This window comes from Nerophis lumbriciformis, linkage group LG37 (assembly GCF_033978685.3).
Source record: "Nerophis lumbriciformis linkage group LG37, RoL_Nlum_v2.1, whole genome shotgun sequence".
Lineage (NCBI taxonomy): Eukaryota > Metazoa > Chordata > Actinopteri > Syngnathiformes > Syngnathidae > Nerophis > Nerophis lumbriciformis.
Window position 1 is genome coordinate 15585319 of NC_084584.2, and position 24682 is coordinate 15610000.

Genomic DNA, 24682 nt, shown 5'->3' on the forward strand with positions numbered 1-24682 from the left:
ATAAACCAAAAAAGTTAGCATGTTAACAGTTACCATGTGACAAATACCAAGCTTTATGACCCTGAGGTGATCGGCTGCTAAATTAGCAAAACATGTTAGCGTGCTAATGTTAACATGCTAACTTGTTAAGTTAATATAACTTGGTACTGGACACATGCTAATGTTAGCATGATAACAGCTAGCATGTGACAAAATCCAAGTTCTATGACTGAGGTGTAGGGCTGTATAACTGGCTAAAAAAGTTAGCAGGCTAACAGTGAGCATGTTTCAAGTACCAAGTTATATGAGCCTGAATGAACGGCTGTCAAATAAACCAAATAAGTTAGCATGCTAACAGTTACCATGTGACAAATACCAAGTTTTATCACCCTGAGGTGATCGGCTGCTAAATTAGCAAAACATGTTAGCATGCTAATGTTAACATGCTAAGTTTTTAAGTTAATATAACTTGGTACTTGACACATGCTAAATGTTAACATGCTAATGTTAGCATGATAACAGCTAGCATGTGACAAAACCCAAGTTTTATGACTGAGGTGTAGGGCTGTATAACTGGCTAAAAAAGTTAGCAGGCTAATAGTGAGCATGTTTCAAGTACCAAGTTATATGAGCCTGAATGAACGGCTGTCAATTAAACCAAATAAGTTAGCATGCTAACAGTTACCATGTGACAAATACCAAGTTTTATCACCCTGAGGTGATCGGCTGCTAAATTAGCAAAACATGTTAGCATGCTAATGTTAACATGCTAAGTTTTTAAGTTAATATAACTTGGTACTTGACACATGCTAAATGTTAACATGCTAATGTTAGCATGATAACAGCTAGCATGTGACAAAACCCAAGTTCTATGACTGAGGTGTAGGGCTGTATAACTGGCTAAAAAAGTTAGCAGGCTAACAGTGAGCATGTTTCAAGTACCAAGTTATATGAGCCTGAATGAACGGCTGTCAAATAAACCAAAAAAGTTAGCATGCTAACAGTTACCATGTGACAAATACCACGTTTTATCACCCTGAGGTGATCGGCTGCTAAATTAGAAAAACATGTTAGCATGCTAATGTTAACATGCTAACTTTTTAAGTTAATATAACTTGGTATTTGACACATGCTAAATGTTAATATGCTAATGTTAGCATAATAACAGCTAGCATGTGACAAAACCCAAGTTCTATGACTGAGGTGTAGGGCTGCATAACTGGCTAAAAAATATAGCAGGCTAACAGTGAGCATGTTTCAAGTACCAAGTTATATGACCCTGAATGAACGGCTGTCAATTAAACCAAATAAGTTAGCATGCTAACAGTTACCATGTGACAAATACCAAGTTTTATCACCCTGAGGTGATCGGCTGCTAAATTAGCAAAACATGTTAGCGTGCTAATGTTAACATGCTAACTTTTTAAGTTAATATAACTTGGTACTTGACACATGCTAAATGTTAGCATGATAACAGCTAGCATGTGACAAAACCCAAGTTATATGACTGAGGTGTAGGGCTGCATAACTGGCTAAAAAAAATAGCATGTTTCAAGTATCAAGTTATATGACCCTGAATGAACGGCTGTCAAATAAACCAAACAAGTTAGCATGCTAACAGTTACCATGTGACAAATACCAAATTTTATCAACCTGAGGTGATAGGCTGCTAAATTAGCAACACATGTTAGCATGCTAATGTTAACATGCTAACTTGTTAAGTTAATATAACTTGGTACTGGACACATGCTAATGTTAGCATGGTAACAGCTAGCATGTGACAAAACCCAAGTTCTATGACTGAGGTGTAGGGCTGCATAACTGGCTAAAAAAGTTAGCAGGCTAACAGTGAGCATGTTTCAAGTACCAAGTTATATGAGCCTGAATGAACGGCTGTCAATTAAACCAAATAAGTTAGCATGCTAACAGTTACCATGTGACAAATACCAAGTTTTATGACCCTGAGGTGATCGGCTGCTAAATTAGCAAAACATGTTAGCATGCTAATGTTAACATGCTAACTTTTTAAGTTAATATAGCTTGGTACTTGACACATGCTAAATGTTAGCATGATAACAGCTAGCATGTGACAAAACCCAAGTTATATGACTGAGGTGTAGGGCTGCATAACTGGCTAAAAAAGTTAGCAGGCTAACAGTTAGCGAGTTTCAAGTACCAAGTTTTATGACCCTGAATGAACGGCTGTCAAATAAACCAAAAAAGTTAGCATGCTAACAGTTACCATGTGACAAATACCAAGTTTTATCACCCTGAGGTGATCGGCTGCTAAATTAGCAACACATGTTAGCATGCTAATGTTAACATGCTAACTTTTTAAGTTAATATAACTTGGTACTGGACACATGCTAATGTTAGCATGATAACAGCTAGCATGTGACAAAACCCAAGTTCTATGACTGATGTAGGGCTGCATAACTAGCTAAAAAAGTTAGCAGGCTAACAGTGAGCATGTTTTAAGTACCAAGTTATATGAGCCTGAATGAACGGCTGTCAATTAAACCAAAAACGTTAGCATGCTAACAGTTACCATGAGACAAATACCAAGTTTTATGACCCTAAGGTGATCGGCTGCTAAATTAGCAAAACATGTTAGCATGCTAATGCTAACATGCTAACTTTTTAAGTTGATATAACTTGGTATTGGACACATGCTAATGTTAGCATGATAACAGCTAGCATGTGACAAAACCCAAGTTCTATGACTGAGGTGTAGGGCTGCATAACTGGCTAAAAAAGTTAGCAAGCTAACAGTTAGCGTGTTTCAAGTACCAAGTTATATGACCCTGAATGAACGGCTGTCAATTAAACCAAAAAAGTTAGCATGCTAACAGTTACCATGTGACAAATACCAAGTTTTATCACCCTGAGGTGATCGGCTGCTAAATTAGCAACACATGTTAGCATGCTAATGTTAACATGCTAACTTTTTAAGTTAATATAACTTGGTTCTGGACACATGCTAATGTTAGCATGATAACAGCTAGCATGTGACAAAACCCAAGTTCTATGACTGATGTAGGGCTGCATAAGTAGCTAAAAAAGTTAGCAGGCTAACAATTAGCATGTTTCAAGTACCAAGTTATATGACCCTGAATGAACGGCTGTCAATTAAACCAAACAAGTTAGCATGCTAACAGTTACCATGTGACAAATACCAAGTTTTATCACCCTGAGGTGATCGGCTGCTAAATTAGCAAACCATGTTAGCATGCTAATGTTAACATGCTAACTTTTTAAGTTAATATAACTTGGTACTTGACACATGCTAAATGTTAACATGCTAATGTTAGCATGATAACCGCTAGCATGTAACAAACCCCAAGCTACATGACTGAGGTGTAGGGCTGCATAACTGGCTAAAAAAGTTAGCAGGCTAACAGTGAGCATGTTTCAAGTACCAAGTTATATGAGCCTGAATGAACGGCTGTCAATTAGATCTTCAATCAATCAATCTTTATTTATATAGCCCTAAATCACAAGTGTCTCAAAGGGCTGCACAAGCCACAACGACATCCTCGGTACAAAGCCCATATTAAACCAAAAAAGTTAGCATGCTAACAGTTACCATGTGACAAATACCAAGTTTTATCACCCTGAGGTGATCGGTTGCTAAATTAGCAAAACATGTTAGCATGCTAATGTTGACATGCTAACTTTTTTAACACGCTGAATTGATTATTCTTGATTAATCAGCATAGGTTGGGCCCGCACTATCAAGGCGTCACCATCTGCCTAATTCAACACAGGTGAGCGCTCCAAAGCTGCCCTCCTAAAAAAGAAAATGAGTCCAACAGGACGTGCTGCTGATGTTAACGAGGTGTTTTCGGGGCTGATTACGCGATTAGTAACCAGGCCTCCAAGTGTGGGGGAGGCAGGGTGAGTCGGCAACAGCAGCTGGCGGCAGCGTCATGAGGCCAATGATAACGCGCTCACGCCAACCTGATGCAACTCGCCCTGGCCGCTGTGAAACATAGTAATACACGTTTGGAGTACATTGGCCGCCAGATGCTGCAAGTCGTGTCATGTGACCAAAAAAAAACCCCATACATGTTTACTCCCTTTTTCAGGTCACATGACACCACAAATGAAACAACCATGTGTATAGACTCAAAATAGATTTATTGTTATTGCCGAGAGGTAGCACACTGTAATATCAGGCTTGCCATGAGGTCATTTTAAAGCACCGGTAGAGTAAATCTATTTCGAACATGTATACAGTATCAATATGATACATCACATATTTGACATATTTTCATTTGTCTTTACATGTCCATAAAAGGAGTAGGAAGAAGCGATGTTGATCTAATCCTCCCCCCTTTTCACTTCATAGCAATTACTGACATATATGTTCACTTCCTGTTCTCAATTTGTACACAAATGACATCAATTTATTGTAAATACAATAGTCAGTTATGATTCACTTAATGAGATAGATAATAGTTTTTAAATAGGTTCATGGCGTTTATTATAATTCTTCTTCTTTGTACTTTCTGAACACTTGTTGTAGGACTGGGCGATATGGCCTTTTTTTAATATCTCGATATTTTTAGGCCATGTCACGATACACGATATATATCTCCATATTGTGCCTTAGCCTTGAATGAACACTCGATGCATATAATCACAGCAGTATGATGATTCTAGGTGTCTACATTAACACATTCTTCTTCATACTGCATTAATATATGCTCATTTTAAACTTTTTACGAATACCGTTTAGATGAAGAATTACTCACAATCCTTAAGAGGGGTTAAAAAAGTTGCCGTCTCGGAGGACATGAAAGTGGACTAGCCTGTCAGACCATGGCCACACGTGACAGATGAATAAATTATAATCTAGAATTTGCTTTTAGCAAGTATGAAATAAAGCAGAAGCAGCCGCCGGCTTTTATTGTGTGACGACAATAGCAGCGTAAGCTAGCATTAGCTCACTGCTATCAATGCGCTGCTAAAGTAGTACGTCTGCGTTGGTGTTTATAATAACAATACCGCTCATATTTGGTTAATTTTCCGGTCACATTTAATGGAGTTTTGGATTCTGGATGTTTTAGAGAGTATAATGAGTGCAACAGAGGAACATCGATCTGTTGACTCAATTGTTCGCTATTTTTTAACAATTTTGAATGCATAAAAAAAGCCAAACCAATGTGTTCTTGTCTTACATAAGGATTGTGAATGATATACAGCACATCTATTTCCAATTTTCAAGTATGACTGATCTAATAATATGGTCAGAGTGCAGAAGCGTTAATACCCTGACTGGGGCTGGGCGATATATCGATATACTCGATATATTGCGGGTTTGTCTCTGTGCGATATAGAAAATGACTATATTGTGATATTCGAGTATATGTTCTCACACAGTTGCTTTTAGCTGCCGGCATTGCACTACAGGCTCTTGTCACTCTTTGTTGTCTCTCCTTCTCACAGAGAGTTAAAACAAGCGCACCTTCTTACATACGTCACATACGTATACGCCCTCGCGGAGCAGAGAGGTGCGGCATGGGTAACGTTAGTTGTGGTGTGAGTGGTAAGACGAGAGAGAGAAGGTGCAAATCTGGTAACAAATTAACGAATAATTAATTCCCAAGAAAAACAGCAGGGGGTCTATCGTCTGGCGGTGGTTTGGCTTCAAACGGGAATATGTCGAACAGACAACCGTAATATGTCAAGTGTGGTGCAAAAGCGTTGCTACAAAAAGTAGCATTACTGCTAATATGTAGCATCATTTGAAAAGTCACCCGCTAGAGAATGAAGAGTGCTTGAAACTCCGCATGTCAACATCTCCGTTATGCTGAAGCAACCATTTCCAGATCAACACTGTATGAAACAAATAGTCAACAACAGGAGGAGATAACGTCTGCAGGAACCTACCACATAGCGAAGGACATACACTATTTGATTTCCTATTATGCAGCTCATTTTTATTTGACACTTATTGAAATATCTTGTGTGACATCATGCACAAAAGTGCACTTTATTTGTTTTAAACTATTGTAGTGGCGTTCTGTACAAAAAGTGCACTTTAATTTAGTGTTGTTTTGATATGTCATCTTAGTGACATCATGCACAAAAGTGCACTCATAGCTTGTTTTAAAATGTCTCTGACAATCTTGCACTTTCTGTTTTGGAAATGACATGAATGTTTGTGCCACTGCTTAATAACTGTTTAATAAATACACTTTTGCTCAAGTGACTTAGTTGTGATTTCCCTCTCTGCATGAAAGTTTAAAAGTAGCATATATTAATGCAGTATGAAGAAGAATGTTTTAATGTAGACACATAGAATCATCATACTGCTGTGATTACATGCATCAAGTGTTCATTCAAGGCTAAGGCAAAATATGGAGATATATATCGTGTATCGTGACATGGCCTAAAAATATCGAGATATTAAAAAAAGGCCATATCGCCCAGCCCTACCCTGACGTCAATCTCCGAAAATAGCCAGAGGTATATTCAAAATGGCTGGCTGATTTTGTGGCATTTTGTGATGTTTCGACGGTATTTTCACATACTTTGCGGATTGTAAATACAATTGGATATGGTTCAATGGATACAACAAACCACAAATAACCATATCAAGTCCACTTGTTTTCCACTCTACTGCTACTTTGAAAAAGAGGCGGTTCCAAAATCATGGCAAGTAAGGTTTACGCGCCTTTTCTTTGACACTTTAGTGAGCGACTCACAAGTCAGCTACGAGAAGATTCCAAGCTGGCTGTGGGAGACCCTCCTCTGGTCTGGCTGATCAACTTCATGTTACACTCATTTAGCACCCGCTCGGACATAAATATTAAGGGCGTCAAAAAAAAAAAAAGATTTTCAAAATGAATTGTGATTCTTATTTGTAACAATTCTTAAATCTATTGAAATAAAAAAAATCCATTCTGTCCTGTCCAGCCACTTAGACAAATCGTTGTGTCAAAAAATGTTGATGTACAAACCCCAAAACCAGTAAATCGTCAATTAAAACAAAATACAATGATTTGCAAATCCTTTTCCACTTATATTCAATGAAATTAGTTAAATTACTATTTTTTTTTATTTTTATTAATTATTATTATTATCATTTAATTAAAGTTAAAGGCCTACTGAAATGTGATTTTCTTATTTAAATGGGGATAGCAGGTCCATTCTATGTGTCACACTTGATCATTTCGCGATATTGCCATATTTTTGCTGAAAGGATTTACTAGAGAACATCAACGATAAAGTTCGCAACTTTTGGTCGCTGATAAAAAGGCCTTGCCTGTACCGGAAGTAGCAGACGAGTAGCGTGACGTCACAGGTTGTGGAGCTCCTCACATCTGCACATTGTTTACAATCATGGCCACCAGCAGCGAGAGCGATTCGGACCGAGAAAGCGACGATTTCCCCATTAATTTGAGCGAGGATGAAAGATTTGTGGATGAGGAAAGTGAGAGTGAAGGACTAGAGGGCAGTGGGAGCGATTCAGATAGGGAAGATGCGGTGAGAGGCGGGTGGGACCTGATATTCAGCTGGGAATGCCTAAAACAGTAAATAAACACAAGACATATATATACTCTATTAGCCACAACACAACCAGGCTTATATTTAATATGCCACAAATTAATCCCGCAAAACAAACACCTTCCCCATCCCGTCCATATAACCCGCCAATACAACTCAAACACCTGCACAACACACTCAATCCCACAGCCCAAAGTACCGTTCACCTCCCTAAAGTTTATACAGCACATATATTTCCCCAAAGTCCCCAAAGTTACGTACGTGACATGCACATAGCGGCACGCACGTACGGGCAAGCGATCAAATGATTGGAAGCCACAGCTACATGCGTACTCACGGTACCGCGTCTGCGTATCCAACTCAAAGTCCTCCTGGTAAGAGTCTCTGTTGTCCCAGTTCTCCACAGGCCAATGGTAAAGCTTGACTGTCATCTTTCGGGAATGTAAACAATGAAACACCGGCTGTGTTATCCGGCACAACAGTCAGGGGGTGCATTCTACGGCGGGGGTGCGTTTTCCGGCACAACACCTGCCGCAATACACCGCTTCCCACCTACAGCTTTCTTCCTTGCTGTCTCCATTGTTCATTGAACAAATTGCAAAAGATTCACCAACACAGATGTCCAGAATACTGTGGAATTTTGCGATGAAAACAGACGACTTAATAGCTGGCCACTATGCTGTCCCAAAATGTCCTCTACAATCCGTGACGTCACGCGCAGGCGTCATCATACCGAGACGTTTTCAGCAGGATATTTCGCGCGAAATTTTAAATTGCACTTTAGTAACCTAACCCAGCCGTATTGGCATGTGTTGCAATGTTAAGATTTCATCATTGATATATAAACTATCAGACTGCGTGGTCGGTAGTAGTGGGTTTCAGTAGGCCTTTAAAGTAAAGTTTAAGTACCACTGATAGTCTCACAAACACACTAGGTGTGGTGAACATAACCTCTGCGTTTGACCCATCCCCTTGTTCCACCCCCTGGGAGGTGAGGGGAGCAGTGAGCAGCAGCAGTGAACAACAGCAGTGGCTGCGCTCGGGAATCATTTTGGTGATTTAACCCCCAATTCCAACCCTTGATGCTGAGTGCCAAGCAGGGAGGTAATGCGTCCCATTTTTATAGTCTTTGGTATGACTCGGCCGGGGTTTGAACTCACGACCTACCGATCTCCGGGCGGACACTCTAACCACAAGGCCACTGAGCAGGAGTAAATAGAAGGTGAATAGATGAATAGATTGCAAAGACAAGATATTTAATGTTTGAACTGGAAAACTTTGTTATTTCCTGCAAATATTAGCTCATTTGGAATTTGATGCCTGCAACATGTTTAAAAAAAGCTGGCACAAGTGGCAAAAAAGACTGAGAAAGTTGAGGAATGCTCATTAAACACCCTTTTGGAACATCCCATAGGTGAACAGGCTAATTGGGAACATGTGGGTGCCATGATTGGGTATAAAAGCAGATGGACTGATGCAAAGTGGAAAAGTGTTCTGTGGTCTGACGAGTCCACATTTCAAATTGTTTTTGGAAACTGTGGACGTTGTGTCCTACGGACCAAAGAGGAAAAGAACCATCCGGATTGTTATAGGCGCAAAGTTGAAAAGCCAAGATCTGTGATGGTATGGGGTCTATTAGTGCCCAAGGCATGAGTAACTTACACATCTGTGAAGGCACCATTAATACTGAAAGGTACATACAGGTTTTGGAGCAACATATGTTGCCACCCAAGCAACGTTATCATGGACGCCCCTGCTTATTTCAGCAAGACAATGCCAAGCCACGTGTTACAACAGCGTGGCTTCGTAGTAAAAGAGTGCGGGTACTAGACTGGCCTGCCTGTAGTCCAGACCTGTCTCCCATTGAAAATGTGTGGCGCATTATGAAGCCTAAAATACCACAAGGGAGACCCCCGGACTGTTGAACAACTCAAGCTGTACATCAAGCAAGAATGGAAAAGAATTCCACCTGAAAAGCTTCAAAAATTGGGTCTCCTCAGTTCCAAACGTTTACTGAGTGTTGTTAAAAGGAAAGGCCATGTAACACAGTGGTGAACATGCTCCTGTGCCAACTTTTTTGCAATGTGTTGCTATCATTAAATTCTAAGTTAATGATTTTTTGCAAAAAAAAGAAAAAGAAGTTTCTCAGTTGGAACATTAAATATCTTGTCTTTGCAGTCTATTCAATTGAATATATTATTGTATTCTGTTTTTATTTACCATTTACACAACGTGTCAACTTCACTGGTGTTGGGGTTTGTAGATGATCATATCAGCTGTACAGATTTACTTTCAAAAAGAGAAGTGTCGGATACTTCTCTTGTTGCCTTATTTGTATTAAACTTTATTAAATGTTTGGGTAAAATTGTATTCAACAAAACCAGTTTTCTTGTAAGTAATATAGAAATTGATCAGAGCTGTTTAACTATTTTAGTTAATCATAGAATTGACACCCAATGTTGTTAAAATAAGTATTGATTTTGAATCAACAATCGAATTGAATCGTGTGTTGCCCCAAGATTCACAGCCATAATAAACATATACTACCTGTACTTTTTCATTATTTTTGAATGCTGCTTTTATTCCTTCATCTTGTAGTGGGCCAGTAAGAACACGCTGATCCAAAAAATTGAAAGTGGCATGATGACATTTAACGAAACAAAGTAATGTGTTATGTTTATATATGTGCGTAGGTGTTATTATTATTACTCATTTCAGTTGTTTTACTGTATGTCAAATGTGCACTGCACCCACAGCATTTCCATATTGTGGGATGAATGAAGCCTCAAAGTGTTATAATACCAAGTAAGTTTGGCCTTGTTATGTACCCAAAGGTGTACAACAGTGTTTGTCATACATTTTTTTATATGTGGCGGCCCACCACAAATACATTTGGACCGCCAAAAAGAGATGTACCTTATAAACAGTCGGGTGGGGGCTACATGCCTAAATGGTAGCCGTCTTGGGTGGGGGCAATGTTTCCTTTAAAGGCAATGCATGTAGTTTATGCACGCTATATGCAAGAGGGAGTTGTTGTTTACTGTTTATACACACACACACACACACACACACACACACACACACACACACACACACACTCACTTTTTTTTATAGCAAAATTTGCAGCCGTATACCTTAGTTATATAACTTAGTACTTGACGCATGCTAACTGTTAGCAAGCTAGCATTAGCATGCTAACCATTTTTAGCTAATTTTACAGCCGTACACCTCAGTCATATACGTTGGTACTTGACACATGCTAACAGTTGACATGCTAACATTAACATACTAACCTTTTTTGCAAATTTTGCCGCTGTACACATCATAGTTATATAACTTGGTACTTGATAACTGTCAGCATGCTAAAGTTAACATTTTATACTTTTTAGCTACAGCCGTACACCTCAGAGTCATATACGTTGGTACTTGACACATGCTAACAGTTGACATGCTAACATTAACATACTAACCTTTTTTGCAAATTTTGCCGCTGTACACATCATAGTTATATAACTTGGTACTTGATAACTGTCAGCATGCTAAAGTTAACATTTTATACTTTTTAGCTACAGCCGTACACCTCAGAGTCATATACGTTGGTACTTGACACATGCTAACAGTTGACATGCTAACATTAACATACTAACCTTTTTTGCAAATTTTGCAGCTGTACACATCATAGTTATATAACTTGGTACTTGATAACTGTCAGCATGCTAAAGTTAACATTTTATACTTTTTAGCTACAGCCGTACACCTCAGAGTCATATACGTTGGTACTTGACACATGCTAACAGTTGACATGCTAACATAAACATACTTTTTTGCAAATTTTGCAGCTGTACACATCATAGTTATATAACTTGGTACTTGATAACTGTCAGCATGCTAAAGTTAACATTTTATACTTTTTAGCTACAGCCGTACACCTCAGAGTCATATACGTTGGTACTTGACACATGCTAAAGGTTAGCATGCTGATGCTAACAACAACATCCTGGGATTTTTTGCTATTCTTTATAGCCGTACACCTCAGAGTCATATATGTTGGTCCTTAACACATACTAATAGTTAGCATACTAATGCTAACATTAACATGCAAACTAGAGATGTCCGATAATGGCTTTTATATCCGATATTCCGATATTGTCCAACTCTTAATTACCGATTCCGATATATACAGTCGTGGAATGAACACATTATTATGCCTAATTTTGTTGTGATGTCCTGCTGGATGCATTAAACAATGTAACAAGGTTTTCCAAAATAAATCAACTCAAGTTATGGAAAAAAATGCTAACATGGCACTGCCATATTTATTATTGAAGTCACAAAGTGCATTTTTTTTTTTTAACATGCCTCAAAACAATAACAGTGCAATACTTATTCATAACATGGTCACTACTGCCTAGTTTCTCTTGTTATATTATTATTTTCCTGTTATATTTTTATTCTCATTGTTGCTTTTTATTTTCATTCTTATTGTAATATTTTTTCTATTCTGTTGCTTTTTATTTTCATTCTTATTGTAATATTTTTCTATTTTGTTTCCATTTACACCCCCATTATTTACTTTTTAAATTCGATCTCAATTCTGTACACTACTGCTGGAATTTTAATTTTCCTGAGGGAACTCTCCTGAAGGAATCAATAAAGTACTATCTATCTATCTATCCAAACAGCAGCTTGGAATTTGGGACATGCTCTCCCTGAGAGCGCATGAGGAGGTTGAGGTGGGCGGGGTTGGGGGGACCGGGGGGTGTATATTGTAGCGTCTTGGAAGAGTTAGTGCTGCAAGGGGTTCTGGGTATTTGTTCTGTTGTGTTTATGTTGTGTTACGGTGCGGATGTTCTCCTGAAATGTGTTTGTCATTCTTGTTTGGTGTGGGTTCACAGTGTGGCGCATATTTGTAACAGTGTTAAAGTTGTTTATACGGCCACCCTCAGTGTGACCTGTATGGCTGTTGACCAAGTATGACTTGCATTAATTCGTGATGAGAATAGCCGGTAGATATTATGTGACTCGGACGGCACGCGCGCAAAGGAAATGCCTTTAAGGTTTATTGGCACTCTGTACTTCTCCCTACGTCCGTGTACACAGCGACGTTTTAAAAAAGTCATACATTTTACTTTTAGAAACAGATACCGATAATTATGAAACCGATACCGATAATTTCCGATATTACATTTTAAAGCATTTATCGGCCGATAATATCGGCAACCCGATATTATCGGACATCCCTACTGCTAACCTTTTAAAACTATTTTTACAGCCATAAACCACAGAGTCTTATACCTTGGTGCTTCACATATGCTAAAGGTTAGCATGTTAATGCTAACAATAACATACTGACCTTTATAGCTATTTTTCTACAGCCGTACATGTAAGAGTCTTATACCTTGGTACTTGACACATGCTAAAGGTTAGCATGCTGATGCTAACATTAACATGCTAACCTTTTAAAACTAATTTTACAGCCATACACCTTATAGTCAAATATCTAAGTACTTGACACATGCTAACTGATAGCAAGCTAACATTAACATATTACCATTAGCATGTTACCTTTTTTAGCTAATTTTTCAGCCGTACACCTCAGAGTCATATACCTTGGTGCTTCACATATGCTAAAGGTTAGAATGTTAATGGTAACAATAACACTCTGACCTTTATAGCTATTTTTTTTACAGCCACACATCTAAGAGTCCTATACCTTGGTACTTGACACATGCTAAACGTTAGCATGCTAACGCTTAAAGTAACATGCTAACCTCTTAAAAACAATTTTACAGCCATACACCTTATAGTCACATATCTTAGTACTTGACATATGCTAACTGATAGCATGCTAACATCGACATATTACCATTAGCATGCTAACTTTTTTAACTAATTTTGCAGCCGTACACATCAGAGTCATATAACTCGGCACTTATCGCACGTTGACTGTTTGCTAACATTAGCATGCTAACCTTTTTAGATAACTTTACAGCCTTAGGTACTTGACCCGTGCTAACGTTAGCATGCTAAACGCCTCATGACGGGACCGTCCGCAAATGTGGCTCGTCGTCAACAGCAGACGGCGTCGTTACTCCGCTTCTTCGCCCCCACGTATCCGCACCTCGTTCGCCAGAGAGTAAGAAGACGAGAGATCACCGGGCGTTGCTAGATTTTGCGTGTATTTTTCACAGCATAAGTCGCTCCGGAGTATAAGTCGCACCGGCCGGAAATGCATAATAAAGAAGGAAAAAAACATATATAAGTCGCACTGGAGTATAAGTCGCATTTTTGGGGGAAATTTATTTATTTGATAAAACCCTACACTAAGAATAGACATTTGAAAGGCAATTTAAAATAAATAAAGAATAGTGAACAACAGGCTGAATAAGTGTATGTTATATGAGGCATAAATAACCAACTGAGAACGTGCCTGGTATGTTAACGTAACATATTATGGTAAGAGTCATTCAAATAACTATAACATATAGAACATGCTATACGTTTACCAAACAATCTGTCACTCCTAATCGCTAAATCCCATGAAATCTTATACGTCTAGTCCGGGGGTCGGCAACCCGCGGCTCCAGAGCCGCATGCGGCTCTTTAGCGCCGCCCTAGTGGCTCTCTGGAGCTTTTTCAAAAATGTATGAAAAATGGAAAAAGATGAGAGGAAAAAAAAATATTTTTGGTTTTAATATGGTTTCTGTAGGAGGACAAACATGACACAAACCCCCCTAATGTTATAAATCACACTGTTTATATTAAACATGCTTCACTGATTCGAGTATTTGGCGAGCGCCGTTTTGTCCTACTAATTTTGGCTTGAACTCTACGTAGTTTGTTTACATGTACAACTTTCTCCGACTTTCTAGGACGTGTTTTATGCCACTTCTTTTTCTGTCTCATTTTGTCCATCAAACTTTTAATGTTCTGTGTGAATGCACAAAGGTGAGTTTTGTTGATGTTATTGACTTGTGTGGCGTGCTAATCAGACATATTTGGTCACTGCATGACTGCAAGCTAATCGATGCTAACATGCTATTTAGGCTATCTATATGTACATATTGCATCATTATGCCTCATTTGTAGCTATATTTGAGCTCATTTAGTTTCCTTTAAGTCCTCTTAATTCAATGTATATCTCATGACACACTATCTGTATGTAATATGGCTTTTAATTTTTTGCGGCTCCAGACAGATTTGTTTTTGTATTTTTGGTCCAATATGGCTCTTTCAACATTTTGGGTTGCCGACCCCTGGTCTAGTCTCTTACGTGAATGAGCTAAATAATATTATTTGATATTTTACGGTAATGTGTTAATAATTTCACACATAAGTCGCTCCTGAGTATAAGTCGCACCCCCGGCCAAACTATGAAAAAAACTGTGACTTATAGTCCGAAAAATACGGTATTCCTCCCGTTTTTTTAAATTGTTAAAATCCTGCTGGCCTTTTTCTGTTTCGCATCTTTTGGCAAAGCACACGTCTGAATTTATCCAATCCAATCCAATCCACTTTACTTATATCGCACATTTAAACAACAAAATGTTTCCAAAGTGCTGCACAACAATAACAATAAAAACAACATTCAAATATTATCCTTAGCTCCACCAATGACTGAATGAAAACAAAAAATAAATACATATAAAACAAAACAATATAAAATAAATATGATTAAAAATTATTTTAAAGGGTAAAACCAATCAAAACAGTAAATAGAAATCAACATTTTAAAAACACAGAGGACAACAGAAGACCACGCAACTCACGTAGTGTTAAAAGCCAAAGAATAAAAGTGGGCCTTAAGACGAGACTTAAAACACTCCACTGTGGGAGCAGTTTGAACATGGAGGGGCAGAGTGTTCCAGAGCTTAGGGCCAACCACAGAGAAGTTTTAAGTCTGGTCTTGGGCACCACGAGCTGGAGCTGGCTCTCGGACCTCAGAGCGCGGGCAGGATTGTAAATTTGGATGAGGTCCGAGATATATTGAGGTGCCAGTCCATGTAAAGCTTTAAAAACAAACAGCAAGGTTTTAAAATCAATTCTAAAATGAACAGGGAGCCAGTGCAAACTTTAAAGAATTGAGGATATATGCTGGCGTCTCCTGGCCCCTGTTAAAAGTCGTGCTGCCGCGTTCTGGACTAACTGCAACCGGGAGAGAGCTTTTTGGCTAATGCCAGCATAAAGTGCATTGCAGTAGTCCAGGCCACTTGAAATAAAAGCATGCACGACTTGTTCAAAAAGGTTAAAAGATAAAAACGGTTTTACCTTTGCTAAAAGACGAAGATGATAAAAACACGATTTTAAAACGCCATTGACATGTTTGTCAAGTTTAAAATCGCTGTCTATAGTGACACCAAGGCTGGTGACTTTGGGACGCACATGATTTTGCAATGGTCCCAAGTCAGCGAGGGCTGGACCAAAAACTAAAACTTTCGTTTTTCCCTCATTCATTATTAAAAAATTCTGGGCTAACCAAGCCTTGACGTCGCATAGACAGTTGAGAATTTATGAGCCATGGAGAGACTTACGCCAGCAAGGTCAGGTGGCCTTTTGAGCAAGGCACTTACGGCACATTTACACACTTCAAAGTCATGTTTGTCATGCGCGGAAGCATTCTTGCCAACCCTCCCGGATTTTCCGGGAGACTCCCGAAATTCAGCGCCTCTCCCTAAAACCTCCCGGGACAGATTTTCTCCCGAAAATCTCCCGAAATTCAGGCGGAGCTGGAGGGGGCGTGGCCTGTTTTCACGTCCGCTTTCCCACAATATAAACAGTGTGCCTGCCCAATCACGTTATAACTGTAGAATGATCGAGGGCGAGTTCTTGGTTTCTTATGTGGGTTTATTGTTAGGCAGTTCCATTAACGTCCTCCCAGCGCGGTAACAACACACAACAACAGCAGTCACATTTTCGTCTACCAATACTGCCATCTACTGTACATGCATATGTGACAATAACATCTACGGTTTTTAGAGAGTGCAGTGCACAACTGCGCACACAACAAGGAGACGAAGCAGAAGAACGAGGAAGATACAGCCGTGGCGACGCCGACGACGAGTAAGATGAAGAAATACGCTTGTATAAGTTCCAAGCCGCAGCTACGATTGGACCTGGATAGCCTCCCCGGGAAGAAGTAGTGGACTACCAAGTGCTTGGCAGTGAAGATCTTCCTCAGGAAGCAAAGATTGACCGGTTTTGGGCCATACTCGGGAAAGATGGAAGATTCCAGACTCTAGGGCATTTGATGAAAGCACTTTTGTGAGTGCCACACAGCAATGCATCATCATCAGAGAGGGTGTTCAGCACGGTTAGAAAAATAGTGACAGAGAATAGAACTAACTCAACAATGAGTAGATGAGTGTTATGTGTGTGTATATGTGTAAATATATGAACACTGAAATTCAAGTATTTATTTTATATATATATATATAACAAAATTAATATCGATATATAGCTAGAATTCACTGAAAGTCAAGTATGTCTTATATATATATATATATATATATATATATATATTAGGGCAGCAACTAACGATTAATTTGATAATCGATTAATCTGTGGATTATTACTTCGATTAATCGATTAATAATCGGATAAAAGAGACAAACTACATATCTATCCTTTCCAGTATTTTATTGAAAAAAAACCAGCATACTACCGCCATGTTCTTTCAACTTGCCAAATAAAACAAGGAAAATGTTACAAAAATGCACACTTTTGACACCCCTGCTCGATAAATCTATCGATAAAAAGCAGAGCCTGACGACGCATGCGTGTTTATCACAACTCTCTCGCTCTCTGTCTCTCCCTCACGAATGCTGCTGCGCGCACAATTTGTTGTGTTTTAAACCTTCTTAACCCTGAACGTACATTGAAAATACACACAACCCTGACTCAAAATGCCGGACATTTGAGGCATTTAAGAAACTCCGCCCGACAGCCCCGCAAAAGAGGACATGTCCGGTGAAAAGAGGACGTATGGTCTAGACCGAGCTCGGTCGCTGCTAGCATGCTATCACCGGACATGTCCTCTTTTGCTAGCAGCTAACGGGCTACGATACACTGACCACATGTCCTCTTTTCACCGGACATGTCCTCTTTTGCAGAGCTGTCAATGTCCGGCATTTTGAGTATTGTTTACACAACGTGCAGTACGCTACTTAATATGTCCATGTGGAAACTCGTTCGGCACACCTCCGCAAAACCCCCGTACCAAAACAGTTCGATACAAATACACGTACCGTTACACCCCTATTATTTTGATTTTTGTTTCTCGGCTGTTTGTAAATGTCCTCCTGGTACCCTAGCACCTCCAAAACCCTCAAATCTAAACTCCAAACATCCCAGTACAAGCTAGTCAGATTACTTCTAGACCTCCACCCCAGATCACACCTCACTCCTACCCACTTCTCCAAAGTGGGCTGGCTCAGGGTGGAGGACAGAGTAAAACAACTTGCACTGAGCCTTGTCTAAAAAATCCGCTACACCTCCCTGATACCGAAGTACATGTCAAACTACTTCCTTAACGTAAATGACCGCCATAACCACAACACCAGGGGGAGCTCCACTAACCACGTTAAACCCAGATTCCGAACTAACAAAGGTCTTAACTCATTCTCTTTCTATGCCACATCAATGTGGAATGCGCTCCCAACAGGTATAAAAAAAAGTGCATCTCTATCCTCCTTCAAAACCGCAATAAAAGTTCACCTCCAGGCAGCTACAACCCTAAACTAACACCCTCCCCGGATTGTTAATAATCAAATGTAAACAATCAAATGCAGATACTTTTTCTTATGCCTTCTGATCTCTCTCTCTCTCTCTCTGCCCACTACTTGCTGTCCATATCCTACCAAGTCAGACCTACACTGTTCCAATATCCATTTCTCTGTTCTCAATTGTTGATGACTGATGATAACAACCAAACCTAACCCCCCCACACCCCCGGATTGTAAATAATGTAAATAATTCAATGTGATTATCTTGTGTGATGACTGCATTATGATGATAGTATATATCTGATAGTATACATCTGTATCATGAATCAATTTAAGTGGACCCCGACTTAAACAAGTTGAAAAACTTATTCGGGTGTTACCATTTAGTGGTCAATTGTACGGAATATGTACTTCACTGTGCAACCTACTAATAAAAGTCTCAATCAATCAATGTCGCAGTTTATAAATAAAAGTAAAAAAAAACAAAACAAAAAAACGTAGCCTGTCATACTTGCCAACCTTGAGACCTCCGATTTCGGGAGGTGTTGGGGGGGTCGGAGGGACGTGGTTAAGAGGGGAGGAGTATATTTACAGCTAGAATTCACCAAGTCAAGTATTTCATATATATATGTATATATGGTGGCGACTTGTCCAGGGTGTACCCCGCCTTCCGCCCGATTGTAGCTGAGATAGGCTCCAGCGCCCCCCGCGACCCCAAAAGGGAATAAGCGGTAGAAAATGGATGGATGGATATATATATATATATATATACACGAAATACTTGACTTTCAGTGAATTCTGGCTGTATATATATATATATATATATATATATATATATATATTTTTATTTTTTATTTTTTTTATTTTATTATATATATATATATATATATATATATATATATATATATATATATATAAATAAGAGAAATACTTGAATTTCAGTGTTCATTTATTTACACATATACACACACATAACACTCATCTACTCATTGTTGAGTTAAGGGTTGAATTGTCCATCCTTGTTCTATTCTCTGTCACTATTTTTCTAACCATGCTGAACACCCTCTCTGATGATGCATTCTGCTTCGTCTCCTTGTTGTGTGTGCAGTTGTGCACTGCACTCTCTAAAAGCCCTACATGTTATTGTCACATATGCATGTACAGTAGATGGCAATATTGTCCTGTTTAAGAGTGTCACAACATCGCTGTTTACGGCAGACGAACTGCTTTACGGTAGACAAAAACGTGACTGCTGTTGTTGTGTGTTGTTACCGCGCTGGGAGGACGTTAATGAAACTGCCTAACAATAAACCCACATAAGAAACCAAGAACTCGATCATTCTACAGTTATAACATGATTGAGCAGGCACGCTGTTTATATTGTGGGAAAGCGGACGTGAAAACAGGCTGTTGACACGTCACTCAGGTCCGCCTGAATTTCGGGAGATTTTCGGGGGGAAATTTGTCCCGGGAGGTTTTCGGGAGAGGCGCTGAATTTCGGGAGTCTCCCGGAAAATCCGGAAGGGTTGGCAAGTATGCAGCCTGTGCGCATGCGCATAGCATAGATCCAACGAATCGATGACTAAATTAATCGCCAACTATTTTTATACTCGATTTTAATCGATTCGTCGTTGCATCCCTAATATATATATGTATATATATATGAAATACGTGACTTGGTGAATTCTAGCTGTAAATATACTCCTCCCGCAAATCGGAGGTCTCAAGGTTGGCAAGTATGCGTGGAAGGCAGCAGTTATGCACACAGGAATGAAAAAAGTTAAGTGAATAACAGGATTATTACAGCTCGCCCTGTTTACGGCCGCACTCGGCGAGGCAAAAGAGGGCAACGCCGAGTCAAGCACCCGGGGTGACGGTATCGGGATGACTGACATGCATTAGTGTGCGCACGCACACCCATTAGGCCGCAATGACAAGGGAAAGAATGCGTTCGAATGCGCACATCCAAGTTGGGCAAAAGTGAGTGACAGCTGTGACAGGTGACAGCTGAGGCCTCCCGCGCAACTTTGCACGCACTGTCGGGTGTTTTTTTGCTCCATTGTCAATGTTTTAGACACAAACAAGGCCCCGGACCCCCCCCCTTCTCCCCCCCCCCTTCTCCTTCTCCCTGCTCATTGTGATTATTAGCAAGTCATGCAAGTCAGCAGGAGAGAAAAGTGCGACCACTTGGTGCAGTTAAGGAGTTATGACGTTGGATTTAATTCTAGTGGAAAACTTTCAGGGCTATGGCGAGACGCACCGCTCCCTTTTCTCGCTCCCCCGCCCGCCCCCCCACTCCTCCTCCGCCGCCTCTCGTCCTCGCCGAAGACGCGATAATAATGTCGGCGTAACACGTCGTCAGTGCACTCGGAGGTGAAGAAGAAGCAAGATTGCTAGCCGCCATGCTAGCCGCGGCGGGAAAAAAAAAAAGCTTTAGTTAGCTAACACTCACCGCTAACGTCAAGCTAGCCCCGCCGTAGTCAAGTGTGGCCGAGTCCGCGGGTGGGGGGGAAAAAATGAGGGCAGGGGAGGTCCGCGGCCGCCAGTCAGCTTTAGTCGCTCATGTTCCTCCGGCGAGGCAACTTAAAAATGAGGAGGAAAAAAAAGAAAAAACTCCTGCCTCTGTACATTCTACGCTACAGTCGCAAAATGGTGAATGGAGACCCCCGGATCCTTGACAACCAGGCCGCTCGGCCAATGGTGAGGCGCGGGCGAGTACAGTAGCCAATAGGAGCGCCGGGAAAGGGGCTGAGGGCGGGACTTGGGCGCCGAGTGGTTGTGATTGACGGCGCACAGAGGCCAATGGCGGCGGGGGAAAACAAAGAACAGCTGTTGGCAGAGCGAGTCGCCGCTGGCCTATCAGGCGCCTGTGTGGGCGTGGCCATGCGGAAGTAAAGTTTGGTGTTTTCCTTTTCTCTTTGGGTGTCCCACGATTCGATTCAATGTCGATTCTTGGGGTCACGATTCGATTCAAAATCGATTTTTTTTTTTTTTCGATTGAAAAACGATATTTTCCCGATTCAAAAGGATTCTCTATTCATTCAATACATAGGACAGGGGTATGGAACCTATGGCTCTAGAGCCAGATGTGGCTCTTTTGATGACTGCAACTGGCTCTCAGTTAAATCCTAGCTGACATTGCTTAACACGATAAGTAATTCCGCTGGTCATCACAGTGTTAAAAATAACCATGTATCAACCAGACTACAAAGCCACCAGAAAAACCATGCAGCATTAATGGTAAGAAGTATTGTATTTATTATTGGTTACCTTCAGAATAACAATGTTATTATCATCGACGTCCCACTGGGGTGAGTTTTTCCTTGCCCTTATGTGGGCTTTGTACCGAGGATGTCGTTGTGGCTTGTGCAGCCCTTTGAGACACTTGTGATTTAGGGCTATATAAATAAACATTGATTGATTGATTGATTGATATTAAAAAGAAAAATAGACTTATTATACTCTAAAAATGTTGGTCTTGATTAAAAATGCACGCATTTAGTTGTATTCAGAGTTAAAGAATATTATATGGCTCTCACGGAAATACATTTTAAAATATTTGGCTTTCATGGCCCTCTCAGCCAAAAAGGTTCCCGACGCCTGACATAGGATTTCAGCAGGATCTACCCCAGTTTGCTGACATGCAAGCAGAGTAGTATATTTTTGTAAAAAGCTTTTATAATTGTAAAGGACAATGTTTTATCAACTGATTGCGATAATGTACATTTGTTTTAACTATTAAATGAACCAAAAATAGAACTTATTTTATCTTTGTGAAAATATTGGACACAGTGTAAGCCACTGTGACACTATTGTTCTTTTTTTTTTTTTTATAAATGTCTAGTGATAATGTCAACGAGGGATATTTAATCACTGCTATGATGAAATTGTAACTAATATTGATACTGTTGTTGATAATATTCATTTTTGTTTCACTACTTTTGGTTTGTTCTGTGTCGTGTTTGTGTCTCCTCTCAATTGCTCTGTTTATTGCAGTTCTGAGTGTTGCTGGGTCGGGTTTGGTTTTGGAATTGGATTGCATTGTTATGGTATTGTCCTCTGTGTTTTTTTTTTGTGTTTTTTTTATAAATTTTGATTTCTATTTACTGTTTTAATTGGTTTTACCCTTTAAAATCGTTTTTAATTATATTTATTTTTATATTTATTTATTTTTTGTTTTTATTCAGTCATTGGTGGAGCATAATATTGTTTTTAACATGGTGGGAGTGGAGCTAGACTCTCTGGCGGTGGTGTCAGAGAGGAGAAGTCTAGCTAAACTCCTAGTCATTATGGACAACACCTCCCACCCACTACACTCGGACCTTGCGGGGAGAAACCTACTCAGTGGCCTAGTGGTTAGAGTGTCCGTCCTGAGATCGGTAGGTTGTGAGTTCAAACCCCGGCCGAGTCATACCAAAGACTATAAAAATGGGACCCATTACCTCCCTGCTTGGCACTCAGCATCAAGGGTTGGAATTGGGGGTTAAATCACCAAAATGATTCCCGGGCGCGGCCACCGCTGCTGCCCACTGCTTCCCTCACCTCCCAGGGGGTGATCAAGGGTGATGGGTCAAATGCAGAGAATAATTTCGCCACACTTAGTGTGTGTGTGACAATCATTGGTACTTTAACTTTAACTTTAACTTGAATGAGCACGTTCAGTGGAAGGCTCAGACTCCCAAAATGCAACACGGAATGACACAGGAGGCCCTTCATACAGACAGCCATCAGACTGTATAATGCATATGTTCCTTGACTGCACTTAAATGTATAGTATATGTAGAATATATTTACATTATATATATATATATATATATATATAAATAATATATTATATATATAATATTATTTATTATTATTCTTGTCTATTGTGAGCTAACTATGGTGCTGAATTTCCCCCAGGGATCAATAAAGTACTTTCTATTGTATTGTATTGTATTCTATTCTTGTTGTTTAAATGTGCTATATAAATAAAGTGGATTGGATTGATTGGATATTGTTGTGTATTGTTTTGTTGGATTGATTAATAATAAAAAAATAAAAAATAAATGATAAAAAAAATAAAATAAAAAATCGATTTTTTTTAAAAAATGAGAATCGATTCTGAATCGCACAACATGAGAATCGCGATCCGAATTTGAATCGATTTTTTCCCCACACCCCTAAAAGGTACATATCGAAAACACAATCTTAATTAACCTACAAAATGTTTTTATTTGACCGCTAAGACGTAATGTCAGTAAATTTTCCGGTTAAAATGAAACTATCAAAGTTTTTTTTTTGTGCAATCGTGATAGTTGACTTTGAAGCACAAACTTACAACGTGACACACTTTCTCTTTGAACAGTCCCTCCTCGCGCCATCTATTGGCCAATGGGGTGCGTTCAAAACAGCAGAGCGGGCTTTGTCCCGCCCCTTGGACCAATCAGATTGAGCGCTGGGAGACATACGTCACCAAAGCGGCGCGCGATTGGCCGAGAGGTTGTAAGCGTGCAGGCCAATGGCGCAGCGCTGCGGTGTGCTCACGAGGAGCTTGTTGCCATCATGTTGGCCAAACAGGAAGAGCCCGGAGAGTAAAATAGTAGGGATTATGGCTGCCGAACCCTGACCCATTTACACTCTTACTGACAAGGAAGCACACTATTAATGCACACATGCTTGACAACATTTGCTTGACCACGCCTGGCGCATACTCGATAGTGCACTTAAAACATGCCCGGGCATGTTGCGTAAGTGTGACGTGCACTGATGGGGCAATGCGCGTACACAGTGACACGCGCTCCAGTGTAATTAAAAATACTTAGTGCATGTGTGCGTGTGTCACAGCGTACCGTCCACACGAGAAAAAGTTTGTGTTGTGATGAAGGCGAGCTTTCGCTTTTAACGTCTTACTTTGGTGACGTCAACATCGACCGTTGCAGTCACACTCCTTGTCCACTAAAGGGCGCCACCTAATCGTTGGAGAACAAAGATACCGCACAATGATAGTACTTCATGGTCACCGCACTAATATATATATATATATATATATATATATATATATATACACACACACACACACATACAAACCCCGTTTCCATATTGTGTTAGATGTAAATATAAACGGAATACAATGATTTGCAAATCATTTTCAACCCATATTCAGTTGAATATGCTACAAAGACAACATATTTGATGTTCAAACTGATAAACTTTTTTTCAAATAATCATTAACTTTAGAATTTGATGCCAGCAACACGTGACAAAGAAGTTGGGAAAGGTGGCAATAAATACTGATAAAGTTGAGGAATGCTCATCAAACCCTTATTTGGAACATCCCACAGGTGTGCAGGCAAATTGGGAACAGGTGGGTGCCATGATTGGGTATAAAAGTAGATTCCATGATATGCTCAGCCATTCACAAACAAGGATGGGGCGAGGGTCACCACTTTGTCAACAAATGCGTGAGCAAATTGTTGAACAGTTTA

The 24682-nt window shown here is 39.8% G+C and overlaps 1 protein-coding gene across 4 annotated transcripts in view; it reads right to left on the reverse strand.

Annotated features, from left to right (window-relative positions):
- cica (capicua transcriptional repressor a) overlaps nt 1-24682 on the reverse strand; it is a 132551-nt gene that overhangs the window by 93025 nt on the left and 14844 nt on the right. For 3 of the 4 annotated variants that reach the window (XM_061930990.1, XM_061930989.1, XM_061930987.1), the window contains exon 1: nt 20668-20859. The exons of the other annotated variant lie outside the window; for it this stretch is intronic. The gene's annotated coding sequence lies outside the window, so the exon portion shown is untranslated. Of the gene's footprint in view, nt 1-20667; nt 20860-24682 lie in introns of those variants that run through there. 4 annotated transcript variants of the gene reach the window in all.